The sequence below is a fragment of the Leopardus geoffroyi genome, chromosome A3, assembly GCF_018350155.1.
Source record: "Leopardus geoffroyi isolate Oge1 chromosome A3, O.geoffroyi_Oge1_pat1.0, whole genome shotgun sequence".
In the NCBI taxonomy this organism is placed as follows: Eukaryota; Metazoa; Chordata; class Mammalia; order Carnivora; family Felidae; genus Leopardus; species Leopardus geoffroyi.
Window position 1 is genome coordinate 130974103 of NC_059336.1, and position 6632 is coordinate 130980734.

A 6632-nucleotide genomic window follows, 5' to 3' on the forward strand; every position below is an offset into this window, starting at 1 on the left:
AGCCGCTGCCACTGCCATTGCAGCTCCCGGCCCGGGCGCGGGCGCCGGCCTCGCGGCTCTCCGGCTCGGCCCCGGCGAGGTGGCAGCGCGATATCCTTCCGCGGCCCCGGGCTCGGGAGAGAGTGCACCCGCCGCGGGGAGGGGGGGGGGGTCGCGGCGCCACGGCGGGCGGCGGTGCTGGAGTCCCCCGGCCGCAGCTACCCACGCGTCTCCCCCACGCAGCGCCGTCAGTGCTCAGCGTACTTGTGCTCGCCTAGTTCATCTTCCAGGCGCTTCCCCCCGGGAAGCCAGGCACCCTGTGAGCCTCAGGCCACCGCGACTCACACGCCGCTCGGAGCCAGGAGCTCTTTCCCGTTGGCGATCCCTTGAACCAGCGGTGCCGCGCGGGGTTTCAAAAATCGGTTTCATTATCTGTCCCCAACACCTTACTCCGCATCTAAAAACAGTCACCCTTTGGGTTGGTGTCGCCCTCCTCCCTACCCCTCCACCCACTCCGCACTCCCGGCGCTTTGAGCCTTTTCAGCTGAAGACACCTTTGGACTCAGACCAAATTCAAGCCCTCATTCTTCCTCTGCACTCGGGACAGTGCCCCGAGGTCCTTGGTGGCCCAGTGAAACAGACACCTGCGGGCAAGTGCTGGGCTGCAAGGGATCTCTTCTCTTAGCCACCTTCTCCCCCAGAACACACAAGTAGGGCAAATGCACTCAATTTGGAGAATCGGGTGCAGTTTTGCCACTGGCCCTCCCCCGCCCATTATTCTCGATTTCCTGGGGAGACAGACTCAGGTTCTCTGTCTGGGGCAGAAACACACCAGGCAAAGAGGCTCGAACTCCTGCAGAGACTAGGAACTCCAGGTCCTCATCTAGTGCCTCTTGGTAAACCAGAAGCAATCTGGTTGGGGGATGAACATAAAAAAATTAAAAAAAAAAAAAAAAAAAAAAAAAAAAGCAAGAGACTGGGAAAGGAGAGTTTAAAAGACTCTTGGAGCCCTCTGAGCTTCTACAAGCTCCTACGCATATTTTCCAGTGCAGGAGGGAAAAGGGATCCGTGTAATTTATTGTCCACAGTAGGACGCTTTTGAGTAGAAAGGGGGCCTATTTATAGTTACGGACACCCGGGTTACTCTGGTGATAAGAAGTTCCTGGGAAGTTGGCCAGAGAGGACACTGGGTGTGTGGCAGGCCACCACCACAGGACCAGAGTTTGAAAAGAAGGTCAAAAAATGGCCCCGTGCCTCCTGGCACTTCTCAGCATCTTAGTGCTGACAAACCTGCCTAGGATTCAGTGCCTGGCCGCAGGGGAGTTCACGAGCTCCGCCAGACTATCGCCGTGACTGCTAAGCAGATTCCTTTCATCCAGTCCTGCCCCCTGAAGACACTCACATGCTTATGCCCATCTCAGAAGCAGACCTGAGGCAGCCTCTGCAGATGAGTCAGGAAGACCCTGGTCTCCTCTGTTCAGTGGCCACCAACAGCGCTTTATAACTAGGGGTTGGGAGGCCTGGTCCCAAGCCCTGTCTGGGCCTCTGATTTCAAATGAAAATTGAGTCAAGACTTTTCTCCTCCCTGGGTCCCTGTTTCTTCAACTGTGAAATGAGAGGCATAACACCCGCCCTGCTCAGCTCACGTGATTGCTTTAGAATTACATTTTCAATTCCAGGAAATCTAGGAAGGCTTACTATAAGCCAGGCCCTGTGCTGGTTGTTAAGGACCCAAGTATGAGTAAGATTTGGTCTCTGCCACCCAGGAGCTCAGAGTCTAGCCCCAGAGAAAGGCATGGAAATACATAATTTCATTGCATAACAATGTGGCAATTAGAATATCAAAGCCTCATGGGAGCACACAGGAAGAAGCAACTTTTCCTGGACTTCTGGGAGTTTTCCCAGAAAATGTGTTTGTTTGGTTTTGTTTTTTTTTTTTTTTTTTTACCTTGAATTAATCCAGAGCAAATATTTATTGAAACCTACTATGTGACAGACACTGAGTACGGAGATACAATGATTTTAAAATGTGTATATTTCCTATCTTCATGGACCTTGAAAAAGCTCTGTGAGTCATAAAATAACATGAATAAGAGATTGTAGTTGGCATTTCAGGCAGAAAGAAAGAATGTGCAAAAGCGAGATTTCTAGTAACTCGCCACGGCTCCAGGATTGACATTTTGGGAGCAGTGGCCAGGCCTGCGGCTGGCCAAATGGGTTGGAATTCGAATGGGAGGGGATTAAAAGACCAGCTGGAGACCATGCTCCCCTTGGTAGATGGGACAGAGAGTCAAGGCTGATGTGTAACTTGCAAGTGGAGGGGGCAGATGGGGGTTTTAGAAAGATCGAGCTGGAGGTCATATGGAGGAAAGACCAGCGAGCTTCCGAGGAAAGAGACAGCTCAGCAGCAGGAGAGAGCAAGGAATTTATAAGCGGATAGTAGTGTGTAACATGCTGTACCTGGCTGATGGTGTATTTACGACTTCTGACGAAAATATACATTGGCTACTTCCCGCCCATTCTCAAATGCCAGATTCATGTTCTTTGGGAGCTACTGCGGTGCAGGATAAATTAGATAATTATACCAAATGCCTTCAATATTTTTGTTTTTATGCATATTAACGATAACTGTGTGCTCAGATTATAAAAAAGCAAATGGCAGGACGATGTGGGTGGGCTCTTCATTCATTTGCTTTTCAGCCATGTGACCTCGGATGAATTTAGAATATCTTTATTATAAAGTGAAATTATAATCTGAATTTTACCTAAGACATGAAAATGATGGATGGTGCATATAAAGTACTAGCTCAAGGTCTTGTACGTGATAGGATTAATTGTTATTACTGTGACTATTATTACTATTATGATTATCGGAATATAGACCCACCGAGAGCAATCCAACATGCGATAATTAATAATAATAATAATAGATAGATAGAGGAAATAGTTAAAATCCTTATAGTACCAGTAAGGAGTGGTTAAACATGCAGTTACAGGGATGGCCAAATACAATAGCATGTATGATAAAATATGTGGCAATTAGAGAAGGGAGACGCATGTTAACCAGTCCACTCTGTAGGGCATTCAAAGCCATTGGCCTTAGGTTACTAGCCTGCTGTGAATGCTCTCCAGAACATTCTGTATGTTGAAAGGACTTCAAGGGCTCATTTGTTTCTTCTTGCCAGTGCTCTTTTGTTTATTCATTTAGCAACCATGTAGTAGGCCTGCTAAGTGTGAAGTCCTAAGCTAAGGGTGGCGTTTGATCAAATGAGTGGGTGTTTGTTTGTTTTTTTTTTTTATTTTTTTCATGTTTATTTTTGAGAGAGAGAGACAGAGCACAGGTAGGGAAGGGGCAGAGAGAGAGGAAGACACACAATCCGAAGCAGGCTCCCGGCTCTGAGCTGTCAGCCCAGAGCCTGACGCGGGGCTCGAACTCACAAACTGCGAGATCATGACCTGAGCTGAAGTCGGACGCTTAACTGACTCAGCCACCCAGGCGTCCCCCAAATAGGCGGTTTTTGAGAAAGAATTCCTATGACTACTGTATCACTTACAGGCTAACATCTACCAAAGGTGATAACATTCATCTTCCTTAAGCAGCTCTTACGGCAGGCCATACCTGGGCTCAAAACTCTGTGACAAAGTTCCAGAACAAATGGCAAGAAGTGCCACCTTCTGCTGATGTGCTCACTGCAGACTCCACGACTCCAGGACATTCCATTCCCATTAAGGTCTCTGTGAATGGCATCCCTGGAGGCGTACAGAACCGTTTCCTTGGCTGTATGCGGAACCTGGAGTTTAGATCCATTGGGCCGGAATTCAGAAACTTCTTAACAGCTTCATCTTCCAATCTTACTGTCATATACCCACCAGCTGCTCACCACTCCGTGAACTGGGGGTTTCCACCTCTGTGTCTATGAGTTGAGTTATACCTTCCTCGATGTTTGGTGCCTCCGTGGTTCCCAGGATACTCCCTTCCAAGGTGTTCCCTTCACCTTGCTCGCCTCTTTCAGCTAAAGTTCATGTTCCCAGTTCTATCTGGCTTTGTGGATTCCTCAGGCTTTGAACGGCGTGTTCAAATCCAAGGAGGCATGGGAGTGTTTGGCCCATAATGAGATTTGTGGTGTTAACTTATGAGTTGCAATCTAGATACGCCTGATAGGATCTACAGATCGCTTGGCATGAGGGTCAGGAAAAGTAACCAAGATAAATCCCCCTAATTACTCCTCCGTGCAAGATTTAACTAACCAACATGCGCAAAACAAAATCAGGGTGCCGCGGGGACACCCTGATCTACAGTGAATCTGGGAGACCCCCTGCCTACACTGAGTTCTTCACTCTCTCCCCAGGTCCCTTAGCATTTCATTATTCCGCGTTCAATTTCATATTCCTTGTTGCCTTCCTTGAACATTCTTGCCAACTCTAGAAAGGGTTTCTGTCATTCCTCTGTGTACGGAGGAAAGAAAAGATCCAGGGAAGAAGGTGCATACGCCTTCACTGCTGTAGCCACTGGAGATGCATTTGGCCAGGGTCACCATGATCCTGGGGGTTGAGTATCGTCATGACAGGGAGATGCATTTCCAGTGGCGACGAGGCCTGTGGTTTGCTTCCAGGCCTCATGTCATAAATTGCCACATTACTTTGGAATCTTCTCTATTACTAACTTTAATATTGGTTATATTTAATTATGCCTTTTGAGTACCACTTTCTTTCTCCCTGGTTCTTATACAACCCTTCAAAATAAGTGTTATTACTCCCGCTTTGTACATGAAGGAAGCAGGACCCAGATAGACTAATTAGTTTTTTCCATGGCACCCCATTGCTCAATGCTGTACAGGGGGGTGTATGTGCATGTGTGTGCGCACGTGTGTGTATGTGTGTGTGTGGGTGTGTTCACGTGTGTTGGGCAGGAAGGGAGATAGGGCAATGAATTTCTTCTGAAACTCTATGATGTTTCACATTACCTGTCAACAGCCTTTCTAGAGAGTTCTAAATCTTTGAGCCGAACGGCTGACTCAAAACCCTCCCGAAACAGTGAGTTCTTTTCTCAAAGTTTTAAAAGGGGCTTATGCTCAGAAAGCAGTTGTTGATTTCCAAGGTGGTTCCTAATAGTACCTATTAAAAGGTGACTTCTTGTTTGTGTTTTCCCGGCTAGGTAGGGGATGTGTTTTTCTTTTTGGATGACTGGTCCACTGGGCAAAGGCCAATGTATAAATACAAAAGAAATTGCCAGGTAGGAACCATTTTCTCCCAAGCCCCGGTTTTGTCACTTTCCTTCCCCCCGCCAAGAAAATAGTTGCTGTGTACTCCCCAGTGAAAGGAATAGACGAGGATTTTTTTTGTTGCTCTCCAAATAAGAAGAGGGTAGAAACCCCAGCATCGGGGAATTCTCTGGGTCTTGCAGACAGACTCCGGTTACCTATTTCTGAGCAGCTAACAGAGAAGTGAAAGCAGGGAAAATGAACCAGCTTGTTCCAGGCTATTAATGCTAGATTTCTGTCAAAAGGGACTCAGTCTGCAGGTGTGCTGGTAAATCTACTCTGTGTTTCCGTACTTGGCCCCCAGATCCACCCAGAAGGAGAAGTCCCACAAGTTTTAGGGCCCTGAAGGCCATTCTCCTGGCCTTGGTAGAGTGGAGTTAATACTTTCCTTACAGGGGGACTAGGCTAAATCAAATGATCGCTCAAGCAAGTTAAATTGCTAGCTCGTGAGCGCAAAACCAGCCCATCTGATAACACACCCAGTGTGCACTTTATAATACAGCCCTGATTCCTACCCACTGCTTCCTTCTTGTCCTCGCTCCTTTTTTCCCCTTTCCGCCCCTATTTCTCTCCTCTCTCTGTTTCCATCTGTATCCAAATATCATTTTACATTTACAACAGTGTGGGGATCATATGTTGGGGTCCTTACGTACAAGTTCATTTGTTTGCCCCTGGAAAAGGTCCGAACGGGGAAGGTATATCTAAGCAGAAAGGTGAGCCCTGGAGCCCCAGGCGGGCTGACAGCAGACCAGGTCTAAGCATGGCAACTCAGCTCTTCGTGGGGCAGCCCGCTCAGCCGACCACAGGCAGAGCGCATGGCCCGTCCCCCCCTTATCTGTGTGATTTGCTTTCAAATACGCACATGTGCTTTTGTGGTTAATGCAGTACAAAATGTAAACAGGTAACTTGTTTCATGATATGTTTTTCCCAATGGGGCCATTAAAAATGTACCAAAGTTCAGTTACCACCACTGGAGACAACATGGCATTTTATATCCTTCAAACTGGGTCCCAGAAGTCCGAAAGCTTGAGACTTGTTCTCCGTTGGATGGATGGTTCTTCCAGCCATGAACCCAACACCCGAGGAAGTGAGTCCTTCTGTATGTGTGAGTCTGGGGGCTTGGCGCACCGTGCCTGTGTGTAAACTAGACAGGTTGACGAAACAAAGTCCCTTGTTGTAAATATGAGTTTGCACCTGGCCCGTGGTTCATTCTCTTCATTTGCATAACAAAAGAGCCTACTAAAAACTATGCCCTTTGGGGGATTTTTGTCCCTGGAAGTACCATGCTTTCTATAGGGCACAGTTGTTCAGTGACCACAGGGCTGGATCCCTAACAGACTTGAGGAGACAGCATCTGGGAAAGAGCTCAGGGCAAAAGTCAAACAACCATCA